This window comes from Pristiophorus japonicus, chromosome 6 (genome assembly GCF_044704955.1).
Source record: "Pristiophorus japonicus isolate sPriJap1 chromosome 6, sPriJap1.hap1, whole genome shotgun sequence".
In the NCBI taxonomy this organism is placed as follows: Eukaryota; Metazoa; Chordata; class Chondrichthyes; family Pristiophoridae; genus Pristiophorus; species Pristiophorus japonicus.
The window spans coordinates 222391652-222416446 of record NC_091982.1 but is presented as its reverse complement, the minus strand read 5'-3'; the positions used below and the strand labels follow the sequence as shown (position 1 = coordinate 222416446).

Here is a 24795-nt window from a genome sequence, read left to right as displayed (position 1 = left end):
TTTGGCTCCTGAGATCGAGTTTCTGGGCAGGAGGGTTGCTGCAGATGGGATTCGGCCCACCGAATCCAAAACAGAGGCAATTCGCCGAGCACCCAGGCCCTGCAACACATCGGAGTTGCGTTCATTCCTGGGACTGCTGAACTATTTCCGGAACTTTCTGCCGAACTTGAGCACATTGTTGGAGCCGCTGCATGTGCTCCTGCGTAAGGGTTGCGATTGGTTCTGGGAGGACTGTCAGGAACGGGTTTTTTTTTTTTTTTTTTTAAATCGGGCGCGAAACCTACTTTGTTCAAATAAGTTGTTGACCCTGTAGGACCCTTTGAAAAAATTGGTTCTGACATGTGATGCATCGTCCTATGGGGTTGGGTGCATGTTGCAGCAGGGCAATGCTGAGGGTCAGCTACAACCTGTGGCTTATGCTTCCAGGTCGCTCTCTCAAGCAGAACGGGGATATGTCATGGTCGAGAAGGACGCACTTGCATGTGTCTATAGTGTAAAAAAAATGCATCAGTACCTCTTTGGTAGGAAATCTGAGTTAGAGACGGACCACAAGTGGTTAACATCCCAGTATCTGACAGCAAGGCTATCAATGCCAACGCATCAGCTCGCATACAGCGATGGGCTCTCACGCCTGCTGCCTATGACTACTCCATCCGGCACTGGCCCAGCACTGAAAATTGCGCTGACGCGCTCAGCAGGCTTGCACTGGCCACCACTGAGGGGGCAGCGGAGCAAAGCGCCGAGATGGTCATGGCTGTCGATGCCTTTGACAGCGCAGGCTCCCCCATCACCGCCCGCCAGATCAAAATCTGGACAAACAGAGATCCCCTCCTATCCCCGATTAAGAAATGTGTCCTGACTGGGGATTGGACGCCCGCACACGGAGCATGCCCTGAGGAGGTCAGACCATTCCACAGACGGATGGATGAGCTCTCCATCCAAGCCGACTGCCTACTATGGAGCAGCCGGGTAGTTATGCCCCAGAAGGGCAGGGAGGCATTCATCAGGGAACTCCACAGCGAGCACCCAGGCATTGTGCTGATGAAGGCCATTGCCCGGTCACACGTTTGGTGGCCTGGAATTGATTCAGACCTGGAACACTGTGTTCGCAGAGGCACGACGTGTGCCCAGCTGGGTAATGCCCCAGGGAGGCCCCGCTCAGCCCGTGGCCCCGGCCCACCAGGCCATGGTTACGCACTCATGTTGACTATGCGAGCCCGTTCATGGGTAAGATGTTCCTTATTGTGGTAGATGCGTACTCGAAATGGATCGAGTGCATCATTCTGAATTCATGCACATCATTCACCACCGTGGAAAGCCTCCGTGCGATCTTTGCAACCCATGGCTTGCCGGACATCCTGGTTAGTGATAATGGCACATGTTTCACAAGCTGTGAATTCCGAGAGTTTATGTCGGGCAATGGCATCAACCACGTCAGAACTGCGCCGTTCAAGCCGGCCTCCAATGGCCAGGCGGAACGTGCGGTCCAAATCATTAAGCAAGGTATGCTCAGGATTCAAGGACCCTCCCTACAATGCCGCCTATCGCGTCTCCTGCTGGCTTATAGATCCCGACTGCACTCGCTCACGGGAGTCCCGCCCGCAGAGCTACTAATGAAACGGACACTCAAAACTCGGTTGTCCCTCATTCACCCAGTCCTGACCAACATAGTTGAGGACAAGCGCAAGTCTCAAAAAGAGTACTATGGCCATAATTCAAGGGGGTGGTGCATAGAAATAAATGATCTTGTATTCGTCCTCAATCACGCCATGGGGCCCAAATGGCTTGAGGGTACTGTAATTGACAAAGAGGGGAATAGGGTCATCGTGTTAAAACTCAACAATGGTCAGATATGCCGTAAGCTACTGGACCAAGTAAAAAAAAGGTTCAGCATCGACACGGAGGAACCTGAAGAATACCACGAGATGGAGTTCACAACACCGCCAGTGAATGGGCAACAAGAACATTCAGAAGAATGCACAGTCCCTGCGGTCAGCCCGGACAGGCCGGAATCACCACAGGTGACAGACACTCACGTCAGTGTCCAACAACCAGAGCCCCAACTGCGGGGCTCCACGAGGGAGCGTAGACCACCTGAAAGACTAAACCTATGATCCCAATAAGACTTTGGGGGGGAAGGTGATGCCATGTATGTGACCTCAATGTAACACCACTGTATTACTGTGTGCACTCAACCTAGATGCACACCTTGAACACAAGGGGTGAACTTGTAGGAGACACTCCTTACCTGATCACACAGGTATAAAAAGGGAGGTCCCACGCAGGGTCATCACTTGGAGTCCTGTGAATAAAGAGTTGAGGTCACAGAGTGACCTTGTTCCCAGAATGTGCCTCGTGTGGTTTCATGCTGTAGAGTAAGGACTTTACAAATTCCCCCCAAAGTCTTCGGTACAAGTTATTTACAAGTTGAGGCAATCCGGAGCCCTTCACTCCCTGATAGAGCGTCTAAGTTCAAACCCTGGCTTGTGTGAATTGGCCAGACCATTGCTGCACTGCACCGCAGCTGGTCTGACTGGACTGTCAGGAATGGTGGGTTCATTCTCGTGATTGACAGCAAGGTTGATTGCTGGTTGGGTGTGTTGGTAGATCGTCGATGGTGATGTCTTCTTCAAGTCATTCCTGTTTGTCAGTAAATCGCAATTTGATCTGATCTAAATGCTTTCTGCATGTTTGGCCATTTAATAGTTTGATTATAAACACTCTATTCCCTTCCTTGGCCAAAACAGTGCCAGCAACCCACTTGGGACCATGACCGTAATTAAGGACAAACACAAGGTCGTTAAGATCAATGTCACGTGAAACAGCCGCACGATTGTGGTACATGTTCTGCCGGTGTCGCCGGGTTTCCATGTGATCATTAAGATCCGGGTGGACTAAGGAGAGCCTGGTTTTCAGGGCTCTCTTCATTAACAATTCTGCCGGGGGAACCCCAGTGAGCGAGTGGGGTCCCGTCCGGTAACTGAGCAGAATGCGAGACAAGCGGGTCTGCAGGGAGCCGTCCATCACGCGTTTTATGCTCTGCTTGATCGTTTGGACTGCCCGCTCCGCTTGACCATTGGACACAGGCTTAATTGGAGCAGACCTGACATGCTTGATGCCATTGCGAGTCATAAACTCGTTGAATTCCGAGCTGGTGAAACACGGTCCATTGTAGCTGATAAGGAAGTCAGGCAAGCCATGGGTGGCATACATTGCTCGGAGGCTTTCAATGGTGGCTGTGGATGTGCTAGATGACATGATTATGCATTCAATCCATTTGGAATAAGCATCCACAACTACTAAAAACATCTTTCCTAGAAAGGGCCGGCAAAATCTATGTGGTTTGGAGGGCCATGACCACAGACTCAGTGGAGCCTCCCTTGGTGCATTGCTCAGTTGCGAGCAAGTGTTGCACTGATGCAGGCATGACTCCAAGTCTGAGTCAATGATGGGCCACCAAACGTGCGACCTGGCAATTGCCTTCATCGTGAAAATGCTTGGGTGGGTACTGTGTCGGTCGTGTATAAATGTTTCCCTGCCCTTTTTTGGCAAAACCACGTGATTACCCCATCAGAGACAATCCAACTGGATGGACATTTCATCTTTGCGTCGGTGAAACGGCTTAATTTCATCTTGCATTTCCCTGGGGACGGTCGACCAGTTTCCATTTAGAACACAACTCTTTACTAATGATAGCACAGGATCCTGGCTGTGATGGGTGACCCCTCGCTCTCAAAAGCATCCATGACCAGTAGCAAGTCTGCGGGCTGCGCCATTTCAACCCCAGTGATGGGTAATGGTAGCCAGCTGAGAGCATCGGTACAGTTATCAGTGCCTGGTCTGTGGCAGATAACATAGTCATAAGCGGATAATGTTAGTGCCCATCTTTGGATGCGGGACGAAGCATTGGTATTTATACCTTTGCTTTCTGAATTCAGTGAAATGAGCGGCTTGTGGTCAGTTTCAAACTCAAACCGAAGTCCAAATAGGTATTGGTGTATTTTCTTAACCCCATATACACATAATAATGCCTCTTTCTCGACCAGACTATAGGCTTTCTCAACCTAAGGCAGACTTCTAGACGCATATGCAACCGGTTGGAGGTTGCCCGATACATTGGCTTGTTGTAACACACAGCCGACCCCGTACGATGAGGCGTCACAAGTTAGCACTAAATATTTACATGGGTCATAGTGTACACTTAACTTATTTCAACATAGCAGGTTCCTGGCCTTCTCAAAGGTTGTATCTCGAGATTTGCCCCAAACCCAGTCGTCACCCTTACGTAGCAACATGTGCAAAGGCTCTAACAACGTGTTCAACCCAGGTAGAAAGTTACTGAAATAGTTGAAGAGTCCCAGAAACGAACGCAGCTCCGTCACATTCTGTGGTCTGGGTGCATTCTTGATGGCCTCTGTCTTTGAGTCCGTGGGCCTGATGCCGTCTGCTGCAATCTTTCTCCCCAAAAATTTGACTTCTGGTGCCAGGAAAACACACTTGGAGCATTTCAGCCTGAGTCCCACTCTGTCTTGGTGATTTAGAACCTCTTCCAGGTTGTGTAGATGTTCGATGGTGTCACGACCAGTGATCAGGATGTCGTCTTGAAACACAACGGTGCGCGGAATAGATTTCAGCAAACTCTCCATGTTTCTCTGGAAAATGGCTGCAGCTGAGCGAATCCCGAAAGGGCACCTGTGGTATATAAACAGCCCTTTGTGTGTGTTGCTGCACGTCAGTCTTTTCGAAGATTCAGCCAGTTCTTTGGCATTTAGGCAGAGATTAGTTCCAACTTGGTGAACGGCTTTCCCCCCTCCCCCGCTAATGTTGCGAACAAGTCATCTGCTTTGGGCAGCGGGTACTGGTCCAGTAGTGTGACTCGATTAATTGTTACCTTGTCGTCTCTGCAGATTCTGACTGTGCCATCGCTTTTCAACACCGAAACAATAGGACTGGCCCACTCATTGAACTCGACTGGCGATATGATTCCTTCGTGTTGGAGTCTGTCCAGTTCGATCTCAACTTTCTCCCTCATCAAGTACGGAACTGCCTGAGCCTTGAGGGACGGGCTATGCATCAGGGCCTAGATGGATCTGTATCTTGGCACCTGTGAAGTTGCCGATGCCTGGTTCGAATAGCGAGGGAAACTTGCTGAGCACTTGAGCACACGAGGCATCATCCACTGAAGATAGTGCATTGATGTTGTTCCATCTAATCTTTTCTAGCCAGCTTCTGCCGAACAGCATTGGGCCATTGCCTGGAACAATCCACATGCACAGCTCCATCATACGATACCTTCACTGCCGCACTTCCAATGACTGGTATGAACTCCTTGGTGTAGGTATGCAGCTTTGCATTAATCAGGCTCAGTTTGGGTCTTTGTGCTTTATTGCACCACAGTTTTTCGAAAGCCTTCTGGCTCATTATTGACTGACTCGCACCCGTGTCCAACTCCATGGATACTGGAACTCCATTTAATTTGACTTTCAGCATTAAAGGAGGGCTCTTGGTGGTGAAGGTATGTACCCCATACACTTCTTCCTCGGGTTGAGTTTCCTGTGTTGCATGATCCGCGCCGGATCGATCATCCTCTACCACGTGGTATGTCTCAGCACGTTTGCACATTCGCTGGAGGTGCCCCATCGTTGCACAGTCTTTGTACATGTAGTGCTTGAATCGACATTGATGGGCCCAATGATTACCCCCGCAGTGCCAACACAGTGCTAATGGACTTACATTCACCCCCCGATGGCGGACTCTGAGTCATCATAGATCTTGCAGCCGCAGACGTTTAGGCCCTGCCATATGCAGTTCGGCCTGATAGCGACTTAATTTTATGCACAGTACTGGCAAGTGAGCTTCGATGTTGAGAAGATATCTGTTTGGTGTTATCGTCCGTGGCCATGCATGCCTGGGCGATTGATGGCCCTGCTCAGGTCTAGAATTTCGGCAGCCAGCAGCTTTCGAAAAATGACCTCGTGGCTGATGCCCAGCATGAAAAAGTCCCGCAGCATTTGCCCCAATGCAGCTCCAAAATCGCAAGGTCCTGCGAGGCGTCTCAAGTCAGTGACATAATCCGCCATGTCCTAACCCCAGGAGCGATGGTGCGTGTAAAAACGATATCTGGCCATAAAGATACTCTCTTTTGGCTTGAGGTGGTCCCGAACCAGCGTGCACAACTCTGTATATTCCTTCTCCGTTGGTTTTGTTGGTGCGAGCAGATTCTTGATGAGGCCGTATATTTTAGGCCCACAGACGTTGAGGAGAACCACCCTGTGCATGACCGCATTAGTGTCTCCTTCCAGCTCGTTGGCCATGAAGTACTGGTCAAGACGCTCGACGAAGGCTTCCCAATCATCACCCTCTACGAATCTCTCTAATATTCCAATGGCAGCCATGGTTGCATGAAGGTACGTATTCTGTTACTCGTCGCCAATTGTTGCATATAGAAGAAGTCCACAAGGCTGAGTACTGTGAGCTAAACTTAGTGTGACCTTAGTCTTCTTTATTACAACTCCAGAGTGCTGAAACAATATGGCAGCCAACCTTTTATAGTGGCCCTGCACGTGTGTGCAGGTGACCATTAGGACTCCAACAGTTGCGCCCTCTGGTGGCAAGTATTACATAGTTACATACATAACAATAATGAAAATATTTAAATTCATAATGCTCATTTACATAATGCGCATTTGGTAGAAAAAAATCAAAGAGCAAGTTATTATTTAAATGGCGAAAGATTACAAAGTGCCGCAGTACAGCGGGACCTGGGGGTACTTGTGCATGAAACAAAAAGGATAGTATGCAGGTACAGCAAGTAATAAGGAAGGCCAATGGTATCTTGGCCTTTATTGCAAAGGGGATGGAGTATAAAAGCAGGGAAGTCTTACTACAGCTATATAAGGTATGGGTGAGGCCACACTTGGAATACTGCATGCAGTTTTGATTTCCATATTTAAGAAAGGATATACTTGCTTTGGAGGCAGTTCAGAGAAGGTTCACTAGGTTGATTCCGGGGATAAGGGGGTTGACTTATGAGGAAAGGTTGAGTAGGTTGGGCCTCTACTCATTGGAATTCAGAAAAATGAGAGATGATCGTATCAAAACGTATAAGATTATGAGGGGGCTTGACAAGGTGGATGCAGGGAGGATGTTTCCACTAATGGGGGAGACTAGAACTAGAGGGCATGATCTTAGAATAAGGGGCCGCCAATTTAAAACAGAGATGAGGAGAAATTTCTTCTCTCAGGGGGTTGTAAATCTGTGGAATTCGCTGCCACAGAGAGCTGTGGAAGCTGGGACATTGAATAAATTTAAGACTGAAATAGACAGTTTCTTAACCGATAAGGGGTAAGGGGTTATGGGGAGCGGGCTGGGAAGTGGAGCTGAGTCCATGATCAGATCAGCCATGATCTTATTGAATGGTGAAGCAGGCTCGAGGGGCCGTATGGCCGACTCCTGCTCCTATTTCTTATGTTCTTATTACATGAGCAACGGTCAACTGATATTGCTCATTGGAATGTCCTTTCAGTGTGGCCTGAAGAATGAGTTCTTACAATCTGGATTTGCACAGCTATTTGTGTGTTTCACCTGGGTAAAGGAAAGCTCACTGCCAGCAACAAACAGGAGTTGGATTAATTCACGAGTCTGGAAAGCACTTGGCAGACAAACTTGGGTTCGGCAGCTCGGTGAAGAGGCCAAGGAGGACGAGAGATAGGTAAACAAGAAAGCTTTTGGGATCTGTGGGCAGTCGCGCAAGTGGGTTGGGCTGATTAAGTGCAGTGGGACCAGAAAACACTCAGTAGACAGAAAGGAAGTCAGACATTTGTGTTGCTGCTGACAATCTACGTAAAAGCTGCCCTCTAATTGAACTCAGGGTGTGCCTAAGAGCTTTGATCTTCAACTGTCCAGCAATTAAATCTTGTGGCCTTAAAAGAGGCAGGCCAGCTACTTTGTTTCTTGTCCCATTATCATCCCCTTTTGCCTTGCAACATTATCCCTTTCGCCATTTAATCTCTCCTACCTTCCATCCGATCACAGAGCTTCCCTTTGTTTTTTCCCTCCCTCGCCCTTCCCCCTACCGCCCAACCACTTTCCCTACTTCTGTACTTGCTTAAAACCCGTTATATCTCTAAATGTTTCCAGTTCTGATGAAAGGTCAGTGACCTGAAACACTGGCCAGAATCTTACCAGCGCTACGACTGAGAGTTTGGAGTCAGGGCCGCTGTCAAAATGGCAGTGATTGGCAGCAGGGTGGAAGTCCACTCTGAACCTCCTTGTGAATTTCCAAAGTGCCAGCTCTACTGTAGTTTTCAAACCCAGTAATAAGCAGCTTGTCAGGCAATAGAGATAGTTCAGAAGCTTCTGAAAGCTATTTAAGCAGCATTTTACCAGGTCCAAAGGATTTTTCCAATTTTGTTTAATGAGGTACGTGTCCCTCGGGTATCACGTTAGGTAAGTATGTTGGGTTCTCACCAACTCTGGATTGCTGTGACAAGTTGACAGCTGCAAAAGTGGTATGGAATCATAGAAATTTGCAACACAGAAGGCGGCCATTTTGGCTCATCGTGTCCGCGACGGCCAACAAAGAACTATCTAGCCTAATCCCACTTTCCAGCTCTTGGTCCGTAGCCCTGTAGGTTACAGCACTTCAAGTGCACATCCAAGTACTCTTTAAATGTGCTGAGGGTTTCTGCCTCTACCACCCTTTCAGGCAGTGAGTTCCAGACCCCCAACATCCTGTGTGTGAAGAAATTTCCCCTCAAATCCCCTCTAAACTTTCTACCAATTACTTTAAATCTATGCACTCTGGTTATTGACCCCTCTGCTAAGGGAAATAGGTCCATCCTATCCACTCTATCATGGCCCCTCATAATTTTATACACTTCAATAAGGCCTCCTTTGTTTCAAAGGAAACAACGCCAGCCTATCCAATCTTTCCTCATAGCTAAAATTCTACCGTCCACGCAACATCCTCGTAAATCTCCTCTGTACCCTCTCTAGTGCAATTACATCTTTCCTGTAACGTGATGACTAGAACTGCCGCAGTATTCTAGCTCTGGCCTAACTAGTGTTTTATACAGTTCAAGCACAACCTCCCTGCTCTTGTATTCTTTGCCTCGGCTAATAAAGTCAAGCATTCCGTATGCCTTCTTAACCACCTTATCTACTTGACCTGCTACCTTCACGGTACTGTGGACGTGCACTCCAAGGTCCCTTTTTTCCTCTATATTTCACAGTGTCTGACCATTTAATGTGTATTCCCTTGCCTTGTTAGCCCTCCCTAAATGCATTACCTCACACTTCTCCAGATTGAATTCCATTTGCCACTGTTTTGCCCACCTGACCAGTTCATTGATATCTTCCTTCAGTCTACATCTTTCTTCTTCATTATCAACCACACAGCCGATTTTAGTATCATCTGCAAACTTCTTAATCATACCCGCTACAATCATTGATAGATACCGAGCCCTGCGGAGCCCTACTGGAAATAATCTTCTAGTCACAAAAACACCCATCGACCATTATTACCCTTTGTTTCCTGCCTGAGCCAATTTTGGATCCAACTTGCCACTTTGCCCTGGATCCCATGGGCTTTTACTTTTGTGACCAGTCTGCCATGTGGGACCTTGTCAAAAGTCTTGCTAAAATCCATATGCACCACATCAAACAAACTACCCTCATCGACTCTCCTCGTTACCTCCTCAAAAAATTCAATCAATTAGTCAGACAAGATCTTCCCTTAACAAATCTGTGCTGAGTGTCCTTGATTAATTCGTGTCTTTCTAAATGAAGATTTAACCTGTACCTCAGAATTTTTTCCAGTAATTTTTCCACCACCGAGGTTAGGCTGACTGGCCTAAAATTATTCGGACTAACCCTTTCTCCATTTTTAACCAAAGGTACCACGTTAGCAGTACTCCAGTCCTCTGGCACCACACCAGTAGCCAGAGAGGATTGGAAAATGATGGTCAGAGCCTCTGCTAATTCCTCTTTTGCTTCTCTTAACAGCCTGGGATACATTTCATCTAGGCCTGGCGATTTAAATTCTGCTAAACCCCTTAGTGCTTACTCTCTCACTATATTAATTTCATCTAATATTTCGCATTCCTCTTCCCTGATTGCAATGTCTGCATCGCCCCTCTCTTTTGTGAATACAGACGCAAAGTATTCATTATGAACCATACCCACGCCTTCCGCCTCCACACACAGATTAACTTTATGGTCTCTAATAGCCCTACTCTTTAATTATCCTCTTGCTCTTAATGTAGTTATAAAACATCTTTGGATTTTCCTTGATTTTACTTGCCAAAATGTTTTCATGCTCTCTCTTTCCTTTCCTAATTTCCTTTTTACTTTCATCCCTCCACTTTCTATATTCCTTCAGAGTTTCTGCAGTATTGAGCCCTCAGTATCTGTCATAAGCCTCCCTTGTTTCCTAACCTGTATGTCCCTTGTCATGGTATAAAATGTACCATTTCACAGCTGTTCACTTTCCAATGTTAGAAGCTGGATCCTTCAGGATTTGGAAAACACTTTTCAGCTTTATGGAGCTTTGAAGTGTTTTCAGTTAACTCTCTGTCCAGTTTCACCTCCTTAGAGCAACCTCGCTCACCATTGACAGATTGCTTCTGTCATTTCAACTTCAGCTACCATCTATTCCATCAGCATTGATGCCCTTGATAAAATCTCACCTTGATCTTCAGAATCCAACCACTAACAGCCCCACCACTAACTTCACTAGGTATATCATCGCCAACCTTCTGCGCAATGACCTGATGTTGCACAGGACACGAGGCATCAGCACCCGACCACATTGCTGCCTGGAACACCAGGGATGACCTCACCATGGCCAGATTTACTTCACTTGACGCTGTGCAGTCTGGCTGCCACATGATGTACCAGGTTGGCACCACCTCACATCAACACCATAAAGCATCACTGCAACGCAAAAGCTATTCCTTTCACAACCATCACCATTGGGGCGGGGGGCGGTTACCGTTGTGTCTCACCGTTCACTGAAATTCACTAAGCCACTTCCAAAAGTGCACACAGATCTGTCCAAGGAGGCAAAGTACTTTTTTATTCGTTCATGGGACGTGGGCGTCGCTGGCATGTCCAGCATTTATTGCCCATCCCTAATTGCCCTTGAGAAAATGGTGGTGATCCAGCTTTTTGAACCGCTGCAGTCTGTGTGGTGAAGCTACTCCTACAGTGCTGTTAGGGAGGGAGTTCCAAGGTTATGACCTAGTGACGATGAAGGAACGGCAATATACTTCCAAGTCAGGATGGTGTGTAACTTGGAGGGGAATGTGGAGGTGGTGGTGTTCCCATGCACCTGCTGCCCTTGTCCTTCTAGGTGGTAGAGGTCATGGGTTTGGGAGGTGCTGCCGAAGAAGCCTTGGCGAGTTGCTGCAGTGCATCTTGTAGATGGTACACACTGCAGCCACGGTACATCGGTGATGGAGGGAGTGAACGTTTAAGGTGGTGGATGGGGTGCCAATCAAGCAGGATGCTTTGTCCTGGATGGTGTCGAGCTTCTTTGAGTATTGTTGGAGCTGCACCCATCCAGTCAAGTGGAGAGTATTCCATCACACTCCTGATGTGCCTTGTCGATGGTGGAAAGGCTTTGGGGGGTCAGGAGGTGAGACACTCACTGCAGAATACCCAGCCTCTGACTTGCTCTTGTTGTCACAGTATTTATATGGCTGGTCCAATTAAGTTTCTGGTCAATGGTGACCCCCAGGATATGGATGGTGGGGGCTTCGGTGATGGTAATGCCGTTGAATGTCAAGGGGCGGTGATTAAGCTCTAGCTTGTTGGAGATAGTCATTGCCTGGCACTTGCTTATTGAAAACAAAGATTTCAATGTTTGACAATATATTAGCAGAAAGTTTGGTGATAACACCCAAGTGCCTACCCTTGTGTGTTGTTATTTGGTATGATTAGACAAGGATGAGGAAGTGAGGGGTGGCAAGTGAAATGGGGATGTGATAATGTTGATAGAGAGAGAGGGGTGGGTGGAGGTGCAAGGTAAATTGGTGTGAGTAAGGATGTGCAGGGGTAGGTTAGGGAAGGCAGTGTGATGTGATGAATGGCACAGCAGGATGAGTAGGCACAGCCACGCGCTAGTCAGAGTAGGAATTGCAGGATAGCTCAGATGAATATGTAGCTTCAGGAGTGGTGCAGAAGGGAGGGATTCAAATTCCTGGGACATTGGAAATGGTTCTGGGGGAGGTGGGACCAGTACAAACTGGACGGTCTGCACCTGGGCAGGACCGGAACCAATGTCCTTGGGGGAGTGTTTGCTAGTGTTGTTGGGGAGGAGTTAAACTAATAGGGCAGGTGGATGGGAACCTATGCAGGGAGAAAGAGGGAAATAAAATGGGGGCAGAAGCAAAATATAGAAAGGAGAATAGTAAAAGTGGAGGGCAGAGAAACCCAAGGCAAAAAACAAAAAGGGCCACATTACATCAAAATTCTAAAGGGGCAAAGTGTGTTAAAAAGACAAGCCTGAAGGCTCTGTGCCACAATGCGAGAAGTATTCGGAATAAGGTAGACGAATTAACTGCGCAGATAGCTGTTAACGGATATGATGTAATTGGCATCACGGAGACATGGCTCCACGGTGACCAAGGCTGGGAACTCAACATCCAGGGGTATTCAACATTTAGGAAGGATAGACAGAGAGGAAAAGGAGTCGGGGTGGCGTTGCTGGTTAAAGAGGAAATTAATGCAATAGTAAGGAGGGACATCAGCCTGGATGATGCGGAATTGGTATGGGTGGAGCTGCGAAATACCAAAGGGCAGAAAACGCTAGTGGGAGTTGTGTACAGACCACCAAACAGTAATAGTGAGGTTGCGGACAGCATCAAGCAAAAAATAAGGGATGTGTGCAATAAAGGTACAGCAGTTATCATGGGCGACTTTAGTCTACATATTGATTGGGCTAAGCAAACTGGTAGCAATGCGGTGGAGGAGGATTTCCTGGAGTGTATTAGGGATGGTTTTCTCGACCAATATGTCGAGGAACCAACTGGAGAGCTGGCCATCCTAGACTGGTGATGTGTAATGAGAAGGGACTAATTAGCAATCATGTTGTGCGAGGTACCTTGGGGAAGAGTGACCATAATATGGTAGAATTCTTTATTAAGATGGAGAGTGACACAGTTAATTCAGAAACTAGGGTCCTGAACTTAAGGAAAGGTAACTTTGATGGTATGAGGTGTGAATTGGCTAGAATAGACTGGCAAAGGACACTTAAAGCGTTGACGGTGGATAAGCAATGGCAAACACTTAAAGATCACATGGATGAACTTCAGCAATTGTACATCCCTGTCTGGAGTAAAAATAAAATGGGGAAGGTGGCTCAACTGTGGCTAACAAGGGAAATTAAGGATAGTGTTAAAACCAAGGAAGGGGCATATAAATTGGCTAGAAAAAGCAACAAACCTTAGGACTGGGAGAAATTTCGAATTCAACAGAGGAGGACTAAAGGTTTAATTAAGAGGGGGAAAATAGAGTACGAGAGAAAGCTTGCAGGGAACATAAAAACTGACTGCAAAAGCTTCTATAGATATGTGAAGAGACAAAGATTAGTGAAGACAAATTTAGGTCCTTTTGCAGTCGGATTCAGGTGAATTTATAATGGGGAACAAAGAAATGGCAGAGCAATTGAACAAATATTTCGGTTCTGTCTTCACGAAGGAAGACACAAATAACCTTCCAAATGTACTAGGGGATAGTAGGTCCAGTGAGAAGGAGGAACTGAAGGATATCCTTATTAGGTGGGAAATTGTTTTAGGGAAATTGATGGAATTGAAGGCCGATAAATCCCTGGGGCCTGATAGTCTGCATCCCAGAATTGTAAAGCAAGTGGCCCTAGAAATAGTGGATGATTGGTGATCATTTTCCAACAGTCTATCGACTCTGAATCAGTTCCTATGGACTGGAGGGTAGTTAATGTAACACCACTTTTTTAAAAAGGAGGGTGAAAGAAAATGGGTAATTATAGACCGGTTAGCCTGACATCAGTAGTGGGGAAAATGTTGGAATCAATCATTAAGGATGAAATAGCAGTGCATTTGGAAAGCAGTGACAGGATCGGTCCAAGTCAGCATGGATTTATGAAAGGGAAATCATGCTCGACAAATCTTCTGGAATTTTTTGAGGATGTAACTCGCAAAGTGGGCAAGGGAGAACCAGTGGATGTGGTGTATTTGGACTTTCAAAAGGCTTTTGACAAGGTCCTGCACAAGAGATTGGTGTGCAAAATCAAAGCACATGGTATTGGGGGTAATGTACTGGCGTGGATAGAGAACTGGTTGGCAGACAGGAAGCAGGGAGTCGGGATAAACGGTTCCTTTTCAGAATAGCAGGCAATGACCTGTGGAGTGCCGCAGGGCTCAGTGCTGGGACCCGAGCTCTTTACAATATACATTAACAATTTAGTTGAAGGAATTGAGTGTAATATCTCCAAGTTTGCAGATGACATTAAACTGGGTGGCAGTGTGAGCTGTGAGGAGGATGCTAAGATGCTGCAGGGTGACTTGGACAGGTTAGGTGAGTGGGCAAATGCATGGCAGATACAGTATAATGTGGATAAATGTGAGATTATCCACTTCGGGGGCAAAAACACGAAGGTAGAATATTATCTGAATGGCGGCAGATTAGGAAAAGGGGATGTGCAACGAGACCTCGTTGTCATGGTACATCAGTCATCGAAAGTTAGCATGCAGGTACAGCAGGCGGTGAGGAAGACAAATGGCATGTTGGCCTTCATAGCTAAGGGATTTGAATAAAGGAGCAGGAAGGTCTTACTGCAGTTGTACAGGGCATTGGTGAGGCCTCACCTGGAATATTGTGTTCAGTTTTGGTCTCCCAATCTGAGGAAGGGCGTTTTTGCTATTGAGGGAGTGCAGCGAAGGTTCACCAGACTGATTCTAGGGATGGCAGGACTGACATATGAGGAGAGACTGGATCGACTGGGCCTTTATTCACTGGAGTTTAGAAGGATGAGAGGGGATCTCGGAGAAACGTACAAGATTCTGACGGGACTGGACAGGTTAGATGCGGGAAGAATGTTCCCGATGCTGTGGAAGTCCAGAACCAGGGGACATAATCTTAGGATAAGTGGTCGGCCATTTTGGACTGAGATGAGGAGAAACTTCTTCACTCAGAGAGTTGTTAACCTGTGGAATTCCCTACCGCAGAGAGTTGTTGATGCCAGTTCATTGGATATATTCAAGAGGGAGTTAGATATGGCCCTTACGGCTAAAGAGATCAAGAGGTATGGAGAGAAAGCAGGAAAGGGGTTCTGAGGGAATGATCAGCCATGATCTTATTGAACGGCGGTGCAGGCTCGAAGGGCCGAATGGCCTACTCCTGCACCTATTTTCTATGTTTCTATGTTTCTATGAGGTTGAGTGTGGCTTTGCAGTAAACTTTCATTATCTACTGAGATCATTGAAAGGTTTGCACCACTGCAAACAGCCTAGGACGTCGCCCGCCTCTCTCCTACTTCGGTCGGAAAACTCGTGCCCGTTAACTCTGCTTCTCTCTCCATAAATGCTGCCTGGCCTCTTGAGTATTTCCAACATTTATTCCAATTAAACACCTTAGCAAATAAAACATTGCATATCATATGGTATAATGCTCCGCATGTGTCAGTGCATCCTCTGACATGTATATGTCAGTTTTCAAGTACTTTTCATACCATTTTACAAATAGTGCTGTAACTGATCCAAAAACTATTTCAATTGTAGTGTAGGCAGGACATGATTAAGTTATTAATAATCGTGCTTATTGGCTGCAGCTTTTTTCTTCTTATTGGTAAAACTGTTCGATAAACAAAACAGTTTTTTTTTTGTTTTATAACCAGCAAGGCAATAAAACATTAAGGGCTGTATTTTAGGCTTTGATGTTTTTAGGGCGATAATGGCGGTGGGGCGGGAAAGTTAGTGGCCGGGAGTAGTTTGCGTTTTAGTAGTTAAGTTTGGGCATCTGGGCCCAGCGTCCAGGGGTGCGGCGCTAAGGGAGTTTTTGTACACCTCGTTTGGCGCAAGGATGTGAAACTCCTGAGCTAAAGAGCCAGGATGGGGGCGCTCCGGGAGACATCTGGGGGAGGGGAAAAAAGCCCCCACAAAAACATTCCCAAAACATTGCCCACGCCACCACAACACAAATCGCTAAAAAATTTAAAAGATAAAACAATCACACTTACCTTTGGAGTCCATTACCTACCTATCCGCCGACGGGATGGTTGGACTGCCTTGATTTCCAAAGCGGTCATTGCGGGTGCACCTCCGGGAGGACGGGTCGGGCAGGAGCTCAAACTCGCACTGGTGTCGCAACCAGGGGCGTTGCACACCGGGCGCAGCTCTTCTGGGCGGTGCTGCTACGCGCCACCGCAAAACTGGACCCGAGGATCGCTGCAGGGCGCAGAGACCCACACCACCGCCATTGCCGCCGCTCCGGGGCGAAACCCGGAGCACAGAAGACCAGAAAATCCAGCCCTAAATGTATCGAGCCTTCTGCAGAGGCTTCATTCTACAAATGAGTCCTTGGCTGTAAAGCAAGTGGAACAATGTGATTTAGCCCACAGCTAAGTCTAACATTTCCAGAACTGCCAGTCATGAAGTTAGCTGGTAAAAGATACTGCTGGATGACAGGCAGCTTCAACCCTTGAAAAACAGTGAGAAGGGAAAGACTTGACTGTGCACAGCATATAGAGCAAAAGGCATAATAAACAAGAGAAGAACAACAGATAGCAGTGCCGTCAGCTAAAGGCAGGACAGTTGTTCAATTGCAGCACATCAGGGAGCTTTTGAGAACTCCTATGGTCTTGCTCTGGACTGAGCCTGGCTTCATCACCAACATTACTAACAACTTGTGGTTAATGATGTTGTAGAGCTACCTAGTGGACGACTGATGTAATAATAATAAAGCCATGTGCTCTGCACAGTTCCACGTGGGAGCCATGTTGTGCTGTTGTGTGTATAAGCTGTGTCTGAAGATATCACAGATTGTTGATGAGGATGCGATTTTCGGATTCCCTAGCTGAAATTTTTGTTGGAGGATAATCCTGCCAACCGACGCAGAGACTGTTAGAGGTTCTTCGTTTTGCAGAAAAGTTTAAAAATCCGAGGTAAATTTTGATCACACATGGCTGAACTGTCGATGTTGACAGAGTTCAGATGGCCACACCTATGGGAATAATAGGGCGCTTGGGTAAGTTCCATCACGGCTGAGAGATGTTCATCGCGAATAGTGTCATCGAAGTCCCCAATGATGTAAACCGTAACCGGGCAGCTTTAGAAAGGAAACTGGCTACTTTCTTGACTGAAACAGGCCCCAAGCTGTATGAAACACTGAAAAATTTGCTTGTTCCCACCAAGCAAAAGGACATGCCACTGAAGGATAACAGCACTACAGTCCTGAGCCCCTGGAAATTGCTGAAAGTTATCGCTTTGGAACACGCAATCAATTAAATGACGAGGGTATCAGTGAGTAAATTGTAGCTTTGAAAAAGCTATCTATTCACTGTCATTTTGGAAACTTTCAGGACTGAGCTTTGCATGACTGCTTTGTTTTTGGCTACAAGTGTTACATCCACTGAATGAGCTGTTGAAAGAACAGGTCACCTGGAAGTGGTCAAAAGAATGCAACCAGCATTCAAAGAGTGTAAAAGCCAGTTAGTAGAGAGTACCACGTTAGTTCACTATGACGTATCTAAGGAGATCAAGCTAGCGTGTGATGCCTCTACGTACTGAGTTAGAGCAGTGATCTCTCATGTACTAGATAGTGGGAAGGAGAGACCAATTGCTTTTGCTTCACGCACTCTCAGTACCAGGGAGCAGAATTATGTGCAGATTGAAAGGGAAGCTTTGGCATTGTTTTTTGGGGTCAAGAAGTTTTATAAGTACTTGTTTGCTCGTAAGTTTACCAAAATTAATGATCATAAGCCCCTGACAGCAATCCTTCATCCAATGTCCCCAGTTCCAACATTAGCTGCAGCCTGAATGCAGAGATGGGATTTGATTTTTTTCAGCATATACATATGATATTGAATACAGATGATCAGCTGATCACAGTAATGCTGATGCTATGTCTAGATTGCTTTCCCCATCACAAGTTACACCCGATAGGGAAGAAGTGTTCTATTTTTCATGCATTGATGAACTGCTAGTCACAGCTGAAGAAATTGGTAGGGCAACCAAACTTGACCTTGTTATGCCAAAGGTGTATGATTACATAGCAAATGGATGGCCAAACCAGGTATCCGAGGAAGATATTCATTCATATTTTGTTCATAAGAATGCCTCCCAGGATGTGGCAAAGGTTACATGTAGATTTTGCTGAGCTAGAAGGACAGCAGTTGTTCATAGAGAGTCATTTGAAGTGGGTAGAGGTGTTTCTGGTGCAGAAAATAACTACAAGCAAAACACTAGACAATTTGCAAAGATTGTTTTCTTCATACGGACTCCCAGAAGAAATTGTGTCTGATAATGGGCCGTAATTTTGTTCTGAAGAGTTCACACAATTCATGAGTAGAAACGGTGTGAAACATACCAACGTTTTACCGTACCACCCTGCTCCAAATGGTGCAGCAGAGCACACAGTACAACTTGTAAAACTTGTCCTCATCAAGTAAATGTTGAATTCAAATCTAAAGAAATGGTAGTTGTTGTTGGACCACAAACTAGCAAATTTTCTGATTACTTATTGGAATACGCCTCATACCACGACTGGCAGAAAACCAGCAGAGCTGTTTCTCAAATGATAGCCATGAACCAGGTTCTCGTTATTAAAGCCAAACTTGGCAGACAGTAGAAGAGACACAATCGAGGCAGAAAGAGAATCATGATAAATGTAGAGTACGAGAGCGAAGTGTGAAGTTGAATCAGAAAATTAGAGTGAAGAACCATCACCATAAATGGTTAAAGTGGTTACCAGGAAGACTAGTGAAGATACATGACCCTCGCACATATTTGGTCAAGATGTTTCATCATGGAAAGGTTAGGTTTATTCACATTGATCATATCTTGCCTCCAGATTTCAAAGGAGTTGAAAATTAATAAGAACATAAGAACATAAGAATTAGGAACAGGAGTCGGCCATCTAGCCCCTCTAGCCTGCTCCACCATTCAACAAGATTATGGCTGATCTGGCCGTGGACTCAGCTCCACTTACCCGCCCGCTCCCCATAACCCTTAATTCCCTTATTGGTTAAAAATCTATCTATCTGTGATTTGAATACATTCAATGAGCTAGCCTCAACTGCTTCCTTGGGCAGAGAATTCCACAGATTCACAACCCTCTGGGAGAAGAAATTCCTTCTCAACTCGATTTTAAATTGGCTCCCCCGTATTTGGAGGCTGTGCCCCCTAGTTCTAGTCTCCCCGACCAGTGGAAACAACCTCTCTGCCTCTATCTTGTCTATCCCTTTCATTATTTTAAATGTTTCTATAAGATCACCCCTCATCCTTCTGAACTACAATGAGTAAAGACCCAGTCTACTCAATCTATCATCATAAGGTAACCCCCTCATCTCTGGAATCAGCCCAGTGAATCGTCTCTGTAACCCCTCCAAAGCTGGTATATCCTTCCTTAAGTAAGGTGACCAAAACTGCACGCAGTACTCCAGGTGCGGCCTCACCAATACCCTGTACAGTTGCAGCAGGACCTCCCTACTTTTGTACTCCATCCCTCTCGCAATGAAGGCCAACATTCCATTCGTCCTCCTGATTACCTGCTGCACCTGCAAACCATCTTTTTGGGATTCATGCACAAGGACCCCAGGTCCCTCTGCACCGTAGCATGTTGTTATTTCTCCCCATTCAAATAATATTCCCTTTTACTGTTTTTTTTTCCCAAGGTGGATGACTTCACATTTTCCGACATTGTATTCCATCTGCCAAACCTTAGCCCATTCGCTTAACCTATCTAAATCTCTTTGCAGCCTCTCTGTGTCCTCTACACAACCCGCTTTCCCACTAATCTTTGTGTCATCTGCAAATTTTGTTACACTACACTCTGTCCCCTCTTCCAGGTCATCTATGTATATTGTAAACAGTTGTGGTCCCAGCACCGATCCCTGTGGCACACCACTAACCACCGATTTCCAACCTGAAAAGGACCCATTTATCCCGACTCTCTGCTTTCTGTTTGTTGGCCAATTCTCTATCCATGCTAATACATTTCCTCTGACTCCGCGTACCTTTATCTTCTGCAGTAACCTTTTGTGTGGCACCTTATCGAATGCCTTTTGGAAATCCAAATACACCACATCCATCGGTACACCTCTATCCACCATGCTCGTTATATCCTCAAAGAATTCTAGTAAATTAGTTAAACATGATTTCCCCTTCATGAATCCATGTTGCGTCTGCTTGATGGGAAAATTGGGGAGATTCAATTTATTCTGATGAGTCAGATAGTTTTGTTACAAGTAGAGTAGCAGAAACAAGTCCAAGAGAAAGTTAGAATTTAAGTCAGAGGCCGAGTCAGGCGGACAAATGTGCTGAAAGTGCAAAGAGTCCAAACGTAAATCAAGGTCAGTCCTTGGAGAAAAAAATCTCCTCAGGCTCAGCCTAGAATGAGTCAAAGTCCTACACCAAGATTGGAAAGTTCTGTTCAAGAAAGGCGGTAAATTCTTCGAAACACTAAACCAATGGTTAAGTTCCATCTGTAAATATGGAAAATAAGTTCATATCTTTTGTTTGTGTTACAGAATTCTATAGTAGAATTTGGAAACATAAAATGGATTCCATTTGAGAAATATATATCAAGAGTTGTGTATATTTGTTATGATTAACTTCTTCAATAAGGAGGGAAAAGAGTTGTAGAGCCATCTCATGGAATAACAATAACGCCATGTGCTCTGCCAGTTCTACCTGGGAGCCATGTTGTACCATTGTGTGTATAAGCTATGTCTCAAGATATCACAGTTTGTACAGTTGCAAGTATATCTATTTAAAACAGAATCCTTTTTTTTCCCCCTGAAGAGATTGACACTGCTGTGACATATTCAGCAGTAAACAGCAAAGTTCTGGTGGCCTCACCCACGTTCTCATTCCTCATGAATGATACGAGACAGTAACCATAGGGATGGGGCCACCACAACTAGATCCAATGCTATCCTCATCCAACATCCACATGCAAGAACTTACCATTAAGGGTCACAGGACAACTATCAAGATTGGGAAGCCTGGGTAATTTGTACTTTCCATAGCCCAGCGGTATTAAATATAACATCTGCATCTGTGGATGCTGAGTCATCGAGTACATTCAAGACTTTTGGAATCAAGGGATAGTGCAGGAAGGGGAGTTGAGGTGGAAGATCAGCCGTGATCTCACTGAATGGCAGAGCAGGCTGGAAGGGCTGAATGGCTTACTCCTGTTCCTAGTTCTTATGTTCTTATGACATGATGCTTGCTCTACTGACAAGATCGAGTAGGATAAAAGTCATAGGAAATTATTTTATAAACAAATGTAGAGAAAGCTTGACTTACTTCATTTGCTGTAAGAATTCACTTTACAAGTAATATATTCAACAACTGTAGGGAAAATCAGTTAAATTAAATCAGTTGGAAGATAATTTGCATTGTGTATGTAAATTAAGTATGATCTGTCTCATTTCCATGTGGGCTGGGAGGCAGTGTGAACAGAAGAGGGAGTTCCTTGCTTTTGCAGAATGGCTGAAGTGATTGACCATCGCTGATAATTGGCCATTAGCCACAGAATAGCACAAACAATGGCATTAGGGCCAGAGACCAGAAAGCACCAACAGTACAGAGTGAAAGGAGACAAGACTGGGTTAGTTGTGAACATTTAATATGAATGGTTAATGGCATATATCTTGAAGCAACATTAACAGTGCAGCAGAAGGGTATGAGGATGAGTGGAGGCCAGGAAAGAGGTGGGCGAAAGGAGCCTGAAAAAACTGGGACATTAAGAGGTAATGGCTGTGCTGTTACAGGATCAAACAGCCAAGAGCAGACTGGCCCAGCAGCCCAACTTCCTGCAGTGAGTTGGTTCAGAAACAAGGATTGCTGTTGTGACCAGCTGTTCTAACCCCCATCCCCTTCCAATTTGGCTGCTAACAGACACACAAAGGGAAAAGAGCTTGCTTTCGGAAATGATTTGAATTGCATTATTTTGTTGGAGACTATCGTACATCTTACTTGGAAAATAAAGGCAACAAACTGAACTGTGTTAGCATTTATGCATAAATTTTATATGCTTCGTTTCTATTTGAAGTTTATCGCATTAATGATTTAATACAAGAGGGAATAGTGTGCTCTTCTATCTCTGAGATTGAAAAATGGTAAAAGAGCAGAGCACTACTAGCACAGGGTCATGCCTCGCCACGGTGATACTCAGTACTGCTCATTAGTGTGGTAAACACTTTTATATCCCATATCTTTATTCATTAACTTCTTGAAAGTGAAGGAAAATGGCCATAGGAGGGAAAGGATTCCAAAAATCTCTAAACGGTTCCAAGATAGTAAATTAAATACTCACAGAAGACATTATACACTTTTTACAACTCCCACAGGGAGCTCCTCTATTTGCGTAGGACTTGAATTGTAATATTACTGGATACAAATCTTCCGTATAAAAAAACAATGCATCCCTTTTCAAAATTATGTTGCCACCGAAAAAAGAAAGTTGTACAATGAAAGATACGATCCCTGATTATTTCCTGCATTAGCCTATCCCTCAGGGAACAAAATCCTTCTGTTTGCTATCATCTGACATTCAATTTTCTTATGTCAAAGTGAGACAAGATTCAAACAAGGCCTACAGTGAGATTTACCACAATTCTTAATGTTTAACGCACTTTCCTGACACTGTTGTGGTTCGCAGGAGCACAAAGCCACAGGAAATTATAATGGGAGGATTCAAAACAAAGAAAACCTTTATCTTCACTGTTTCCTTTGGGTATTTAGATGAAAGGTTACTTTACCAGATAGAATTTCTAATGAATAAAGTGTCTCCAAAGAATGAACTATTTGCTTAAACAGAATCTTTCCACTATAATTTGGAATGAGGTCATTAGGAAACTGTTTCCAGCTTTGAGTGTTAGAACCCAAACAGCTTTTTTTGTTATCTTTTCTTCCTCTATTGATGTTATTTCACTCTTGCTGGCTGCGGCTCCATAGGTACTTGCCATCTGCTTGCAAGTGGCCATGCTTCCTCTATGAGCCTAGATATTAGGTGTGGGCAGTCTCTTTTTTAAATTAAGAACTAGTTGGTTTATTAACAAAGGTTTAACAATTACAGTTCATCCACTAGGCTCACAACTGCACACCTCATAGTGGATGACCTAGACCCAACTGACTAGGGTTTTATTGAGTCTTGTGAACATCATGTGACTGGCTAAGCCACTCACAAGCTTTACAACTCTTAAATTATACAATTAAACCAAGTGCCCCCTTGTTAAAGGGGCACAACAACTAGAAACTGCAAACTAACCAATAATGTTTGCGAAAACCTTACAATTCAAATCAAAATTTAGTTGCGGAGTGACGTTACACTCCAGTCCTTCCAGTGCCCATCTGTCACGAAAGAGGCAGGCTCTTTAAACTGTTTAAGGCTTCACAGCTGAGCCTAATCCTATGTCACCCAATGTACATACATACAGATACCAGCAGAACCCGGAACCGTGGTGACACATTCCCCCTTTCTTGCCACCTCCCCCTCCCCTTCTCCCTCCTGCTCCCAAATCAGAAATTATAATTAGACAATGAGCAACCGAAAAAACTACCCGAGAAAAGCGCGCGCTGTGTCCTCGCGTTATATTCTGATCTGTCAGCACCGATGTTTAGAAGGCGAGTGTCGTTGAGCATAGAACGGGCGGCTGAGGTCACAATGGGTGACCTTACACACTCGTATAATTTCATAATGAACGTTGTGTTGGGTCATACAACTCTAAAATGCAGTTCAAGAAGGCAGCCAACTACCGCCTCCACAGGGCAGGGCCATTAGAAGGAGCAGCGTGCGGCGGCCCTGCCCGGAAATCTGCGTGGTCCCAGCCTGCAAAACCATCAGCAGGCCGAAGCCATTAGAGGGAGCAGCGTGCGGCGGCATACCACGGCAGGGAGCAGCTGCTGCTGCAGGAGGGCGACGGCTGACTGCAGTGCGGGTAAGTACAGCAGGCGTGGCGAAGGAGCGGCAAGAGCTTGTAGAGGGATGTTATCAGGACCCAAGAGAGGCGAGGGCCATGGGGCAGCACGGGCCAGCCCACACTGCAATATGTGTGCAAACTAGGTCCATGCAGCAGAGCTGTTCGCCACTCATCTTGGTTAATCCTTGCCATTGAACGAAGACCTAGCTCTATCAAGCCCATGTGGTGGCTGGGGTGCAACGGCCATCACACGTTAAAAAAATCCACGCACAGGCATCTTCCACCCTTCAAGATGTAGTTCAGGATCCGGAATATTAGGTCCTTCATTGAAACACCTGTGAACTCCTTCCTTTTCGGTGTGGAAGCAAGTCATCCTGGTTTCGAGGGACTGCCTATGATTCTTGCAAGTGGCACTGAGACCAACTGTAGTACTATGATTGCTGGTCCAACTGAGCTTGGTTAACAGACCAGGGATCAAATCTGGGACCTTGTAGTCCATAAGGTGCAGTACCATGCCATGCAGTGCGTTTACCCACTAAACCATCAGGGGTGCTCTCAATAAACCTCTCTGTTCACAGGTTTCATCGTGAAAGTCACAAAACTGAGTACATTAGCTCACACTTCCCTACCAATCCCAAGAACAAATCAGATGGCACAAGGGTGGCTCATTT

At 45.7% G+C, this 24795-nt stretch overlaps 1 protein-coding gene across 1 annotated transcript in view; it reads right to left on the bottom strand.

Annotated features, from left to right (window-relative positions):
* Nucleotides 1–24795, bottom strand: part of clstn2a (calsyntenin 2a) — a 405371-nt gene that overhangs the window by 84104 nt on the left and 296472 nt on the right. The gene's annotated exons all lie outside the window — the stretch shown is intronic.